Below are 13,705 nucleotides of genomic sequence, written 5' to 3' on the forward strand. Positions count from 1 at the left end.
AGCTAGCGATGGTGTCGCTGAGGAGTGCTCTGTGACTTCACGGCTACGCCTTCTACAATGTCTGTGGTACCAGCCGCCTCACTCCAGAGCCTCGCGGGGCTGGGGTGCGCGCGGCCACTGCCCGCCGGCCACCCCTCGCGCACGGCAGCCGCCCGCCAACCGCCACAACGGCCACCCCTCGCGCACGGATGCTGCCCACCAACCGCCCCAACGGCCACCCCTCGCGCACGGCAGCCGCCCGCCAACCGCCCCAACGGCCACCCCTCGCGCACGGCAGCCGCCCGCCAACCGCCCCAACGGCCACCCCTCGCGCACGGCAGCCGCCCGCCAACCGCCCCAACGGCCACCCCTCGCGCACGGATGCTGCCCACCAACCGCCCCAACGGCCGCCCCTCGCGTGCGGCCACGACGGCGCCCCCTGCCGAGCGCTGCGGGGCGCGCCCCTTCCTCCGCCGCGGGGTGCCGGTGCCGCCACTTCCCTCCGTGCCGGCCAGCGGCGGGAGGCAGGGGGAGCCCGGGAGCAGCTGCGGCCCGGCCCGGCGGGCAGCGAGCCCGGCAGGCAGGCAGGCGGCGTTCCCCGCCCGCCCGCGCTGACGTCAGGAAACTTTCTCCGCGGCTGAGGCGGGAGCGGGCTGGAGCGAGTGCCGCGGCGAGGCGAGGCAAGGCAGCGGGACGGCCTCCATCACCTCCTCAGGTACGCGGCGTTCCTCTCTGAGAGCTGGTACGGGGCCGCGGCCCCCGGGGGGAGCAGCTTGCGTGCGCGGCAGCGTCCCGCGGTGGTGGCGCGGGCTCCTCACAGGCTTTTTCCGGGTGCGAGGGCAGCTGAGGACGGGGCGCAGCCGCCCGTTCCCCGCGGGTCCCGAGGTGCGGTTGGCGAGCGGTAGCGGGAAGGGAGGTCTGGGCGCCTGTTGATCGCTGCGGCGGCAGCGCTGCCCCGTGTTTGTTACCCAGCCGCTGCCCTTGGCTGGAAACTTCGCAGCCGCCGGGTGAGCCGGGGAGGCGGGCGGGCCGGGGCCGGGGCCGGCACCGCCGGGTGGGGCGGGCGGCCGACCGGCGGGAGCGCGGGGGGGTCGGCGTGAGTAACGGAGCTTGGTCCCGGAGGCGAGCGGAGCGGGGCTGGCGGCGGAGCAGCCTCGGCCGCTGTCGAGGCTTGTCTGCTTGGCAGGTCTCAGCTGCGGGAAGCGGCAGCTCCCGTGGGTTGCCGGTGGGGCGTACCTGTCCGTCGCGAGTGTCGGCGCTCATTAGACTCACGACGCGGTGCGAAACTTGGGATGGGCGCAGCTCGCAGCGGTTTTCTCCTCTAACTTCAAACCCGCAAGGACTTAGGGATTTTAGGCGTGCGGTATGCCATGGTTTAGGGTTTTTTGAATTTCAAATAGCTGAAAGTAATCAAATGCCTTTCACTATTTTTTTTTTTTTTTTTAGTAAGTACAGTAAAGCCATTATCCGAGACGAGGTTTTGTTTTTACTCTGAGGGCTTAGCCGTGGCAGCTCGGCGGTGTTGGGAGGCGAGCCCAGCTCGCCGCTGCGGCTGGTGAACGCACAATTGCTTTACGAGGGAGGATCTTCTACTCGTAGACAAACCCAAACCACCAAGTTAATTTTAACTCCGTGGGGCACCCGGGTGTTGGGAGGGTGGAGTACTGGAGCAGTTTGTCGGATCATCATGTGAGTAGAAAACTGAAATCTGAGCAAGCGCTGCAGCCGCTGGCTTGAAGTCGGGCGAGGGAGGTTCAAGGAGAAATTCTCAGTTTAAGAGGTCTGAAAGTTGTATGATACTTCTCTAGAGAAATACGGAAAAGGATGTTGCCTATTTCCATTTACTATCCTTGTTATTTATTGAAAGGCACTGAGAGTCAATCAAAGGCCAGTAAAGGTTACTTGTATTCTTCATGCAGAGGAATTTGCCCCCTTCCAAAGAACTAAATTTCTGGGATCTCTTTTGAACTTAAGACAGTCATTACATTTCAAATTTAAATACTGTGCAACTCTCACTTTCTAAATATTTCAGTTCGTATAGTTGCATTGCAATTGCAAGTTTTTAATAAGTTATCTTTATGTAGACGTAACTAAAAAGATGTTAAAAAATCCCTAATAAACTGGAAAGCAAGCCATACATGAAGGTGATTATGAAGGTGCTTTGAATAGATACATATAAAATGTTTTAACGATCTATTTGGTCTACTGAGTATAAATATGCATTGATTTTTATATTTTATATGAATAACTATGAACCTGTCCTTTTAGAAATACTTTTATCTTTTCTGTGATTTTCTTCCCCTGAATGTTAGACCAACTTACAACTTTAGTCATACCTTTCGATTGTTATAGCGATAAGCAGTAATTCAGAGCTTCAAACCTCTGGCAGTTACGATGATTATCAAAATAAGACAAAATAATTCACCCAAGGGAAAACAAAAATCTTTTTGAAGGTCAAGCTTCTATTCTTATGGCAATTTCAAAATGAACCAAAAAGTTTGTTTCATAATAATAGATTTGCTTGATAGATTTGTGGCATAGTAATATGTCAGCGACAGTCTCTGGTATTTGGAGATTATACATGTGCACTCAGGGAAAGAAACAACAAAATAGTGGATGGAAAGGGCAATAATTTCATGATTAATTAGCCTTATGCTTTTTGGTATGCTTTTTATTTTTAAGTGTATGGATGTGTTAGTGATTATAGGCCTCCTTAAAGCATATATTTACGTGAAGAGGTTGAGTAGAGTCATTTATGGATTAAGAGCCTAGGAATTATGTATGGCACAGTGTTGAGGGACACTAGGGAGCTGTTTGGTTTGTGCTTTTAACAGAGGTACAGTGGCAGGGATATCAATGAAAAGAGACTGGAAATAAGCAGAAGCAAGTACAAATCAGGTTGCCTTACAAGTAAGAATGACAGTCTTCAACATGATCTGGCTGGCATTGGGCGTGTGTTGTGAGTGACGAGTACAGAAATGAAAATGACTTTGGTGCCAGAAAAAAGGACGACAATGCTAGATTGCAACGGTGGACTACTATTACTATGATGTTCTGCGTAAAGGATTTTACATCACGTGGGAAAATACAAAACTGATACTAGAGGACTAAATAGGAGGAAGATGTAATTATTAAGAGCGGACAATGAGAGTAGTTATTACACAAACTAATGTTTGGTATTGCCTCCTTAGTTTTTGGCAACAACTTTGTAATATTTTCAAGGTCTTCTTAGAGTTCAAAGATTGTGCGTCTAATGCTCTGCAAAATATTTATCTCGTGGTGTTTCAGAATTTCCTTTACCGGCTCATTAAAATAATTTGTTGGTCTGTTGCCTGTAGACAAGATTACATCTCATGGTTCAATAGCAGTGTGTCTGCATGCTTGTATTGATACAACATTCGTACATATTACTGGATGCTCTAAAAATCATAGAAGACTTAAGGGGTCAAATACAATTAACTGGCATTTGTATTATGATTATAGAATTATTTTTTTCTCTTGAGATAAGCCCTCAATAGTCTGTTTCTCGAACATGTTGTAAGAAAATAATTACAATTACCACATGAAATAAAGGCCAATTTCAGCTTGAACTAGGGGACTCTAATGTAGCTTAAAAGAGAACAAAAAATGAACTACCTTATCCTTGACATGTCTAATATGACTTGTGGCAGGATTTTGTCAGTTTTTTAAAGAGAGGGAGTAGAGCACTGAGCGCTGAAAAGTCCACCAGGTTCACCTCACAAAAATCACTGCTCCCTTAGAACGTTCAGTTATTGTTGATGGTGAAATGCACGGCAGAGGTTGAGGCTGTGTTTCAAGTAAATTGGCTCGAGACAAAAAATCCTGAATTAATGAGTTGTTACATAAGAATACGCTAATTTGACACAAATAAACATTTTCTCCATTCCCTTGTTTGCTTTACTATAATCTGATTTTTGAAGGGATAAGCACCTTTAGAGAATCAGGTTGTATCCCAGAAAAGAACAAACAGTACTGTCACTGTTAGAGCACATAGTGCCTCTGCACAGCTACCTAACAACTTTCTCTTTGGTTCTCTTACCCTCAATATATAACACTTCATCTAGAAACATTTGTTGATACCCTTGTTCCCAGCAGAAGTCAGTTCCTTCCTAGTATCTCCTAAATCCCTGAGATCAGAACCCTGGCTTTTTTCATGCAGTTAGTCTCACTACCCCACTGTCAGTGCTTTGCTGAAGATGCCCCATGACTTAAATGCTACATCAACTGTTTTGTGGATTTGCTGTTGTGGAATAGCCACTATTACCATTTAATATGTAGCCTTAATCTGGGTTTACACTCATGGCCTGTGGTGGTGGCGGGTAGGGGCAGGAGGAAGGAGATGTTACATTTACTCTTAGGTGTCATTTTGTGGTCTGTCCTCAAGGCATATGCCTGTGGCCTCACAGGAATGGCAGAATGCGGTAGTGGCATTACAATGAGATATTGCCCGCCCTTTTAGTTTTATATATGCAAGTGTAGACCTTGTCTGTGCCATTTCATTTGCCCGGGGCACTGAAGGAACTCTGCAGATGGTCAGTAGTAGATCTTAAGTCTTAAAAATGCTTTCTACCTAGGCTGCAGGTCCACACCATATAATAAGCAGAAGGGTCATCTGAAATGCCTCATCTTGCTGCATGGTTTCAAAACATGTTTGTTAGGCTAAACTGAATGTCAAGAGAAGGAAGTGATGTTACCACATAGATTTTATCTGGGATTTCAATAGAGAATTTATCCAGCTGGGAACACATCATGAATTCCTGGGAAAGAATTTACACTTTTGTTCTTCATCCTCTCTGCCAGCTTAAGCAGATGTTCTAATCACCAAGCTAAGAGGGTGCTCTGGATTAAAATATTATCACTTCCTCAGGTTGAAGTAACTTTCTTTGCCTAATACGTAATTACACCCAAAAAAAGAAAGAATGAAACAAACATTTCTGTAGAAGAGACAAGACCTGAGTTCGCAACAGCCATCTTAGTAGTAAGCTTTCACTGGAGCAGGGAGCAGAACTTGGGCTTCGTAACGCCTAGGGCTTCACCCAGGCTGCTTGATAATGTGGCTAAGTAGTGCCAGAAAGCCCCTTAGATTAAGATACTGGATTGCTTTAACTTCTGCAAAATTATTTTCTCTTTTGAATGGCTGGCATTGAGAAATTCTGTTTATTCTTTTAATTCCCACGTCTGACCTACTCAGTTTATTAGTATATACCATATATTGTACTCACTTTGTTAGTACAGCATATATTTTATGTTTAACTGTGAGCTTGCATATTCAGGTTTTATTCCGAAAATTGAGCCATTTTCTATCTCATTTGCAGTTATAAAGATTCAGAAACATCTGTGCAGCCAAATGGTTTTCAGTTCATTCTGTCAGCAATACCTGACCAACACCATTGCCTTGCTTGAGTTTGCACAAGTGTAACTTGGTAAACAATTCTCTTAATAATGCACTGGTTGGAGCAGAGACTGCAGCTGGCTCAATCGAACTCTTTTGAGCTCTATGGAACTAAGAAGTAGTTGCTAAAATTGGGGGTTGTGTCACCAGAAAGTAGAAGCTGTGAAAGTTCTTTAGATGTTCTGGTTAGTCCTGTGCTGTAGGGAGAACCTGACCAGTGCAAGTAAATCACACTGTTATTTTGAAAAATGTGACTTCTAAGGCAAATCTTTTGGCATTCAGAAGTGTCTGATGGCTGTTTCTAGCATGCTGTATTGCTTTAATGGAGCAGAGTACATGGGTACTCCAGTGCTTGGGAACAGACAAGGATAGAGGAGCCTAATCTCCAAGGTGCTTCGATCTTCTCATAATCCCTAAAATAACATGACAACTTGAAAACTGGATTCACATTCCTACTTATTTTTAGATAAAATGAAATAGCTTTTTGAGGACTGCTGGATTCTCTGAAACTACTCAAGATCTTTAATGTGATTTTTTTTTTTTTCATTCTTTCTCTGCTCGCTCCGTCTTCGTAGTTTTAATGGGGGCGATCTTGGACAAAGGCAAAATGCAGTAGTAACACGGTGTGCAAAACACTACTGACTGCTACGTGCTGTGACATTTAATAGTCTATTCTATTTTCATTTTTGTCCTTTTAAATGCAGATGTTAGATCTTCAGTTCCTTGTAGGCAAGATGGGCCATTAGGAACTTAAACATTGTGCTTAAACTGTCCAAGTGATCTAGGACACACTAAATCCCTTAAAGTTTTTTCAGAGGTCTCAGCAGCCTGTGCAAAATCTGCCTTTGTTTCCACCAGATGAAAGGCTGGGATAAGGCTGCTGCTGCAGTGGGGAGAGGAGACACGTGCGGGAAAGCTGGTTTCTTCACAACTGGAGACTGTGCCATCTGGGCTTTGGCAGGTAGCTATTTTGCTAGTGCTGGCAATTTCTATCTGCTGCCCTGTGTAACTATTGTTTTTCCTACGCATAGAGGTGCTCTTAATATTCATCAATATATTTTTCTGGTTTGTCAGATTAAAAGCTGCTTGGGGTGTGTGTGTACGTCTTTTAAAGAAGATACCTCTGAAACAACAGCATTTTTTTCCTTAATCTGTTGTGAAATCTTCTGGAAAGTATAACAGAAGTGAGGTAATAAGCCTAGATAAGGGACTGTGTTCCCAATAAAACATGATTTTTCCTTAAGTCACATCTCAAAACGTTGTTTGGAACGGCTGTCATCTTTGCATGCCAATTACATTAGGAGTTGTTTAAAAAAGTTTAGTGTGTCCTCAAACCTATTTTCTTAACGTTTGTCCGGACCATCTTTCCAAATGCCTTGCTGTGCAGATATGTGCTGTCTCTAATGCTTTCTTCCTACATGCTGTGTTGGCAGCCGTATGCATTCAAAGATCATGAGTCAGGTTCCCGTTCCCTAGCAAAAAGATCATAAAATAATGAGATTAAAAATAATATAAGCTTTGTGGTTTTTGAACGTGTAGTATTGTTTTCTTTAAAGTTTTGTGGTTTTTGTTTTTTTGGTTTTTTTTTTGCAAGTATGTAGGTCTGAAAGTTATTTTATATTGAAAACATTTATTTTTTTTTAACACAAGCTCAACATTTCAGAACTTTGGTCTTCAAGAATAACAGATCTTGTGAGAGTTGCCCTAAAATGATGAGTTAGGGCACCACTGTGTCTGAGCTTCTGCTGATACATGCTTCAGTCTTAAATGAGAAACATAGTAGTGAAAAGGTTTCATTCTCATCCATGTTTCTATTCAGAGGTAACAGTCCTCTGCTGATGGTTCTGACTGCTTGTTCATGTGCTGAAGTCAAAGTAGATTCAATGCTAGAGCTGAAAATATTACCCGATAGTGTATCTTTTTCTTCTGCTTCCCAATTCATAGGATTACAGCATGGACAAAACCATCACTTTCAAAGCAGTGGACAGTTAGGATTACAGCTAAATGGTGGTTTCATATTGTGGTGTATGGTATGTACAAGTCATACCTATTTTAGAGCAACTGTAGTTAAAATAATGTTAAAAAACTTGTTAAAACAGAGTAATAAGTAACAATGAGAGGTGAAGTGTATATGGTATAACACGGTGCTGAATTTTTACTTGGGACAGAAAATAGTAGCAGGGGACTATGTAGCTAGCAAGCAGAAATTAGTTTGAGACACTAACCCCCCCCCATTGTGCCCCTTAATCTGTTTCACATGTGTAAGCTTTAAAGCAGAGCGCACTGTGGATTTGTAAACACAAAGGTCTTTAACATCTGAGATTAGTACAATCTTTTTCTTGATTCAAGCAGCCTAAAAATTGCGTTGCTAATATAGTAAGCTATATGTTGCATTAATATTCAATTTATCGTGTTGTGCAAATAGGCTTAGGATGGAAGAAACACTTTTCTGACAAATTTTGCAGCTGGAGCTGTTACTAATTCTCTTATCTTTCTGTGCCATACAGTAATTGCACTTCATTATTTGCTTCTGCTGTGTTTTGTGGTGTGAAATGCAGTATGTCAACACTGCTAAGCTGCAACATTAGCGTGTATAATGCTAATGTTCTTGAAAGAGATAATTTCCAGATTTCACCTCACTGGATGAAACAGCTCATGTGTAACTACCAGTGCAATGCTGTATATATCTTCTTGTAATGAATGTTTGTAGCTGTTTCTTCTCAATAACAGTTGGGGGTTGTCTTCACACATATTTTAGTGTAGCATGTTGTACTGGTAAGCTAAAAGGCAACATACAAATAGGGCTGGGCCAAAGTCCATGGCTGGTAAAGCAGAATGTAAAGAAAGTAACATTTGCTTACATAGCCACTTAAAAGCATTGGGATTCTCATTAAATTGCTTGCTGTCCTTATAATTTAGTGCAGGTCTCCAAAGTTGAGTCTACTTTTTTTTTTTTTTAATAATTGCTTTTTTTTTGAGACCAAAAGAACTCACCTAGAAGCATTCCAACTTCTAAAAATGATTCTACAACCCCCACTCCCATCCCATGCTGAGATAGGAGCTCTGTTTCTGTCTTAATCCCCCACAGGTTTGAAATCGTACTTCTTAAGAAACTAGACAGTCTGGGAGAGGGCACTTGGGAACTTTATAGTTCCCAGCTTCAGTTCTCTCAAAGATTATTGCTTCTGCACTGAAAGACAGCAGAAACTGCAAGCTGTGTTTCAACCTGGCCATACTGACTTGCAATGTTGTATGTTGGTGACAAGTAGTCTGTCGCTAACAGCAAATGTAAACTGGAAGAGCATATGAGCTATTTATTGTTTTCTATTTCAAAATTAAATACTTCTCCCAGAGGTCTCAGTTTCATTCCTTATGCCTTATGTCTGAGGATACTGAAGTAGCTATTAAACTGCCAGACTGATTCTGTATTAGTAATTTTCTCCAGTATGAAGAGTAACTCTTGAATCCAAATCATTAGCTGGCATTTCAGCCATGTAGTACTGAATATTGTGCGGCATTGGTAATATCCACAGCTGTCAGTACAGTTATGTTGGCTATGGCCGGTGGCTCTTTTGTTTTACTGGTTTTGACTGGTATGGCATGAGACAGCTGATGGCTAGAAACATGCCAAATCTGCCAGCATGGAAAATTCACAGAGCAAGCAGAGTCTATGTAGGTATTGTAGTAATCTGTCGGGAAACTGAAGTGTGGTTGACAGCACTGTTGATTGTTTCCCTTAGAAAAGTGCTGGTATTTGCTTTGCTTTTGTACTGACTGGCAAACCAAAAATGATTTTACTGTACAAGTGACGTTGCTGCTGCAAGGAAGGAGGGTATCTGTATAACAGTAGGCAAGAATAGTGTGCTGTACTTTTAGGTAACAACTTTAATGCACAATGTTCTGTATTATGTATGTTTACTTGGCAGTCTCCCACAAATGCAGCAGGGAATGGCTGGTCATTGTTCACAGCAGTCGATGTAAAATTGTCATGCTGTTTGGATATTTATTTTTATTTTTTGGTTGGGTTTTCTGAGGGGAAGAAGGAGGGGATGACTACTTAGCAATAATATGATGCCATGGTACCATACTTCGTGTAGCTATGTGTTTAAAATAGATTTTGTATTTTATGTCAAGCATAACATGTGCACGCTAATACACATACTTCAACTTGCTCCCAATATAACTGATGCCCTTCAATCTTATCTGTCTTCAAAATGTAGAATAATTTGTGCCTTGAATTCTAAAGCCAGCCTTAGATTTAGAAAAGATTGACATGCTTTAGTGAACAACTTGCTGAGGCTTACTTCAAGGTCCAAGTTTCTGTTTGTCCCAAGCTGCAACCTAATAGGATAAAGGATATCCTAAGAGAAAATGTTATTTTGTTGAACTAGAATACATTTGTCTGTTTTCTTTTAAATTCCTGACTTTCATAAATAAAGCAGCAATGTAGTCTTTACTTTCAGATATCTAAAGAAAGAAATGTGGGCACTAAACCCTGGTAAAAATAGATGCAACATCATTTGTTTACATATTTTATTCAAAGCCAGATGGAGAAAATGACGGAGAGCTAATACAGGCGAGAGGTGGTATTGTGTGGGCAAAGAGAATAATTCTGAAGTGCTAGTAGACAAGACTTTTGGTGAGGTAGAACATGTGTAGCTCCTTTTGCTGGCCAAGGTGATCATTTAAAATGGAGTAGAAAGCTTCTTTCTATGGAGGATCTCAGATAACAGAGACTCTGTGTTTCATACGCTCCATGTATCCAGATATCTTTGGTGGTCAGTGATTCTCTGATATTTTTAAGAATTTCCTCATACTTGTTGCCTGAACCTTAACTTCTTTCGAAATCAGACTCCTGCAGGAATCCAGGATACCTCAGACAAGGTCAATATCAGAACAAATAGTCATCATCTAAGCTCTTGACATCCAGAATACAGAACCAGGTCATATTTCAATGACTTAAGGATATTGTACTTTATTATGTAGCATTTTTCTTACCACTCTTCCATTCTTGGAGGATATTGTGTTTTTCTGAGTTTATGGCTTATGAAGAATTCCTAAATAAGATATTTTTTTTTCCCCCTTTCCATTCTGGAGTTGCGTTTCCTCTGTTGCATTGTTAGGCTTGATTAGGATCTAGGAACTTTTTGAGTAGTGACTCACAAAAACAAACAAGAGCTGAGCAAGCAAAAGCTGAGGAATGGGAGAGATTTTTGTTTAAGTGTAGTTTAAATCCTTTAAACTAGAGGTATAGTTTCCCTTCCCTGCATGCACACCTTTTCCTTCCTTTTTCCTTCTCCCTTTCCTTCTCTTGCTCTTGCACCCTCAAAAAAATCACAGAGGACAGTTCTGTTATGGCTTCTTCAGACAACTTTGTGGGATATGCCTAGATGTGCTTCTTTAAAAGAGCCTGAGGGGAAAACTTTCAACTGTAACAAATCTCTTGTGTAAAATATGCAAAACAGTAAATATGCATATAGTCACAAACCCTAATGATTCCACAGCAGTCCATTGTGTACTTCTTACTCAGAGAATTATCTATGTTGTGACTTTCTGTGCTTTTCAATTTGAGATTTCAAGTTTTTTGACATTGTAACTGAGCAGTGATTAAAAGGTATGAAGAAATGGACCATAAAATAGATGCTTAGTGAAAGATAAATAAAAGCATACTTAATAAGATTAGTGGAATATAGTTGGGATGTGTTACATTGCTGGCATACCCATAACTGCTTAAACACTGAAATAATCTGTTGTTATTTAATCCAAATCAATTCCATTTGCTAGGTCATCTGGAAGTTACTTTTGCTAAATAAAGTTCTTAGTCGCTTAGCCAAATGGCAGGGGGGGGGGGAACCAAACTACTGAAGAAATATGCCTCAACAGTAAAGAACATAATAAAATGCTAAAGATCTCAGTTCTGAAAGAGGTAAGTGGTTGGGCTGGAAATAATTGCTTTGAATATTTTGAATTCATTATGGTAAATTTACCCAGATGGTCTTGAAGAATATTTGTGTATGTTATTTACTGTGGGGTTTCTTGTGCTTGCTGCAAGGCATGTGTACTTCTGGGTAATTTGATCCTGTTTGTTTATGATCTAAATGCTTCCCCCACCCCCAGACAGCAGTATTCAATTGTGTATTATGTTCAGCTGCTTTTTAAAAGATGTGATACAAATGCAAGTCCCAGGCAGTGTTTGTGTAAGGTAGAATGAAGTGTATTTCTTCTTAGCTAGCAAACTTACTTGAATCTTGACATATCTTGACAGATTTCTGAAACTTGCATTTCACTATGTACCTAGGAACATTTTACAAGGTAAGATCCTTCAAGAGATCCTTTGCAGCTCAAAGACGTATTTGTAATACGTCTGGAGAAAGCAACTTATTAACTGTAGTCTCAGCCTGGAGGGGTGAACGGTAGAGAGAGAGTTCTCTGCTCTGTCCTACCTTATCACTTATCTGGAAATGTGTCAACTATTCATTTGAGTCTGCCCTGGCATGTGGATATTAGGAAAACTGATAGGTATATATGGCAAAGTATTGGCTAGTACTACAGCTGATATGTGAAAAACTGTGTTGTGAATGACCCCAATTATATGGTTACTAGTTCTGTTTTGTTATGAATGTGTGAATTCTGCTCGTGTCTGTATTGATTTCTCAGAATATGCTTGGTTTGGACATTCACACTATAGTTTTGCAAGTAATTGGGACAGCAGTGATGCTGCTGAAGTGGTGGTTGGAGCCTTTGTCACCCTTTTCCTGCCCTTTCCAGCCTTTCTTTGAGTACCGGCTCAGGTATTTACAATGTGATGTTGGGAACCGAATCAAGTAGGACCAAGAACTGGGAAGTGGGAGGAATGGGTTCATTTGTACATGTTCAGCCTGTGGAGCAACAGTGTAAGGTAGAATAAAGTTACTTATCGAAGTAGATAGAAGCTAAGCTGTAAGTCTTGGTTCAACGTATGTAGGTTCTTTTCACTGCTTGCAGTGTAGTTCATCACTGACCTGGTCAGAACAGATTCATCCATATAAACATAGTCTCTATGTGGCCTTCATTGATGTAGTTTTGACTCAAGGCACAACCACTTTAACAACTGAGGGTAAACAGTGCTGTATAGTGGAAAACCATAAAGCTTGTTACTGTATCCAGTTTATTTAGCTTTGTCATAAATTCAGGTTCATAGGCATGTGTGTATTGGGGAAGTTTGAGCTCTATCAGAAAAAACACAAAAGCTTTTTTCTTGACTCTTACCTTTCTTTAAAAATGGAGAATGCATTGATTCTGAATACAACAGAACACTATTTTAGCCATTAAATAATAATGGAGAAGAAACAGAAATTGAGAATCTTTTTAACTGGTTTTGTTTGTGTTTTGATTTCTTGTGCATTTTTAAATGCAGACTTCATTGCTTGGCCCTGGTAAGCACTTAAAGAAGTGAGGTTGATGGTTTTCTTTCCAGATTTTTTGTTACTAACATAATATTCTTTTATCACTTACAGAAAGTAAGTATTGTGTGTTCTTTCCATGGCAAATAAGCAAGAATATCTTAATGCAACCTTTTTTGGTGTTGTACATTGCGTTATGTTAACCATCAGACTGACTGTCCATTGTTTAGATTGAATTTCATGGCAAAAAATGCATGTTTCTGTGGCACTGCACTTACAGCTATAGTGTTATTTTCATTCTCTGTGTGCTTATGCCTGTCCTTCGTCATCAGAACGACTCAGAAGTATCTGAAGTTAATTTGCAGAATTTTGGTCCCATATTTGATGTGTTTATAAGACATGAAGAATGGTTTTTATTTAAGACTACTGTTTCATGCTGTTAAATTGGAATTAAAAGTGAATACTGATCTCTGTAGAACGGGAGCTAATATTCTTACTGTCCCTGTTTAATAGATCAGTTGAATGTGAATATCATTATGTAGACTAAACTCATAGGCTGATAACTTTTCAGGGTAGAGCAAACAATGTGGTGGGTTTGGCTTGTCCAGTGACTGTTGTGATGGCTCCCCCACTCACCCGCAATTAAAATATGTTATAGCTAAAGATATAATTTTGACTTTGAGTCCCTACAATTGTAAGCTTTATCATAACATAGAAAAGAACATGCCAGTACTTAATTGCCTTTCGGAGGATCTTTTTACAGTTGATGGTGTTGCTGCTGCTTGAATAGAGGATTATGGTGCTTAAGGGACTGGTTGATCTTGAAAATGAAGGCAGCCCATTTAACCTGATGATTTTCAAACTAGCCTCTAGTGGAACTGGGCTACAGCAGAGTAATCCCATTTTTCCTTTTACCTCTTTCCCTGGCAAT

At 41.4% G+C, this 13,705-nt stretch overlaps 1 protein-coding gene across 10 annotated transcripts in view; it reads left to right on the plus strand.

Annotated features, from left to right (window-relative positions):
• The first annotated feature begins 538 nt into the window (after positions 1-538).
• GULP1 (GULP PTB domain containing engulfment adaptor 1) overlaps positions 539-13,705 on the plus strand; it is a 159,930-nt gene continuing 146,763 nt past the window's right edge. For 4 of the 10 annotated variants that reach the window (XM_075756136.1, XM_075756134.1, XM_075756143.1 and 1 more), the window contains exon 1: positions 542-694. The gene's annotated coding sequence lies outside the window, so the exon portion shown is untranslated. Of the gene's footprint in view, positions 695-715; positions 865-13,705 lie in introns of those variants that run through there. The other 6 variants (XM_075756140.1, XM_075756138.1, XM_075756137.1 and 3 more) reach the window with 6 other exon arrangements.

This window comes from Balearica regulorum, chromosome 6 (genome assembly GCF_011004875.1).
Source record: "Balearica regulorum gibbericeps isolate bBalReg1 chromosome 6, bBalReg1.pri, whole genome shotgun sequence".
NCBI classification, from domain to species: domain Eukaryota; kingdom Metazoa; phylum Chordata; class Aves; order Gruiformes; family Gruidae; genus Balearica; species Balearica regulorum.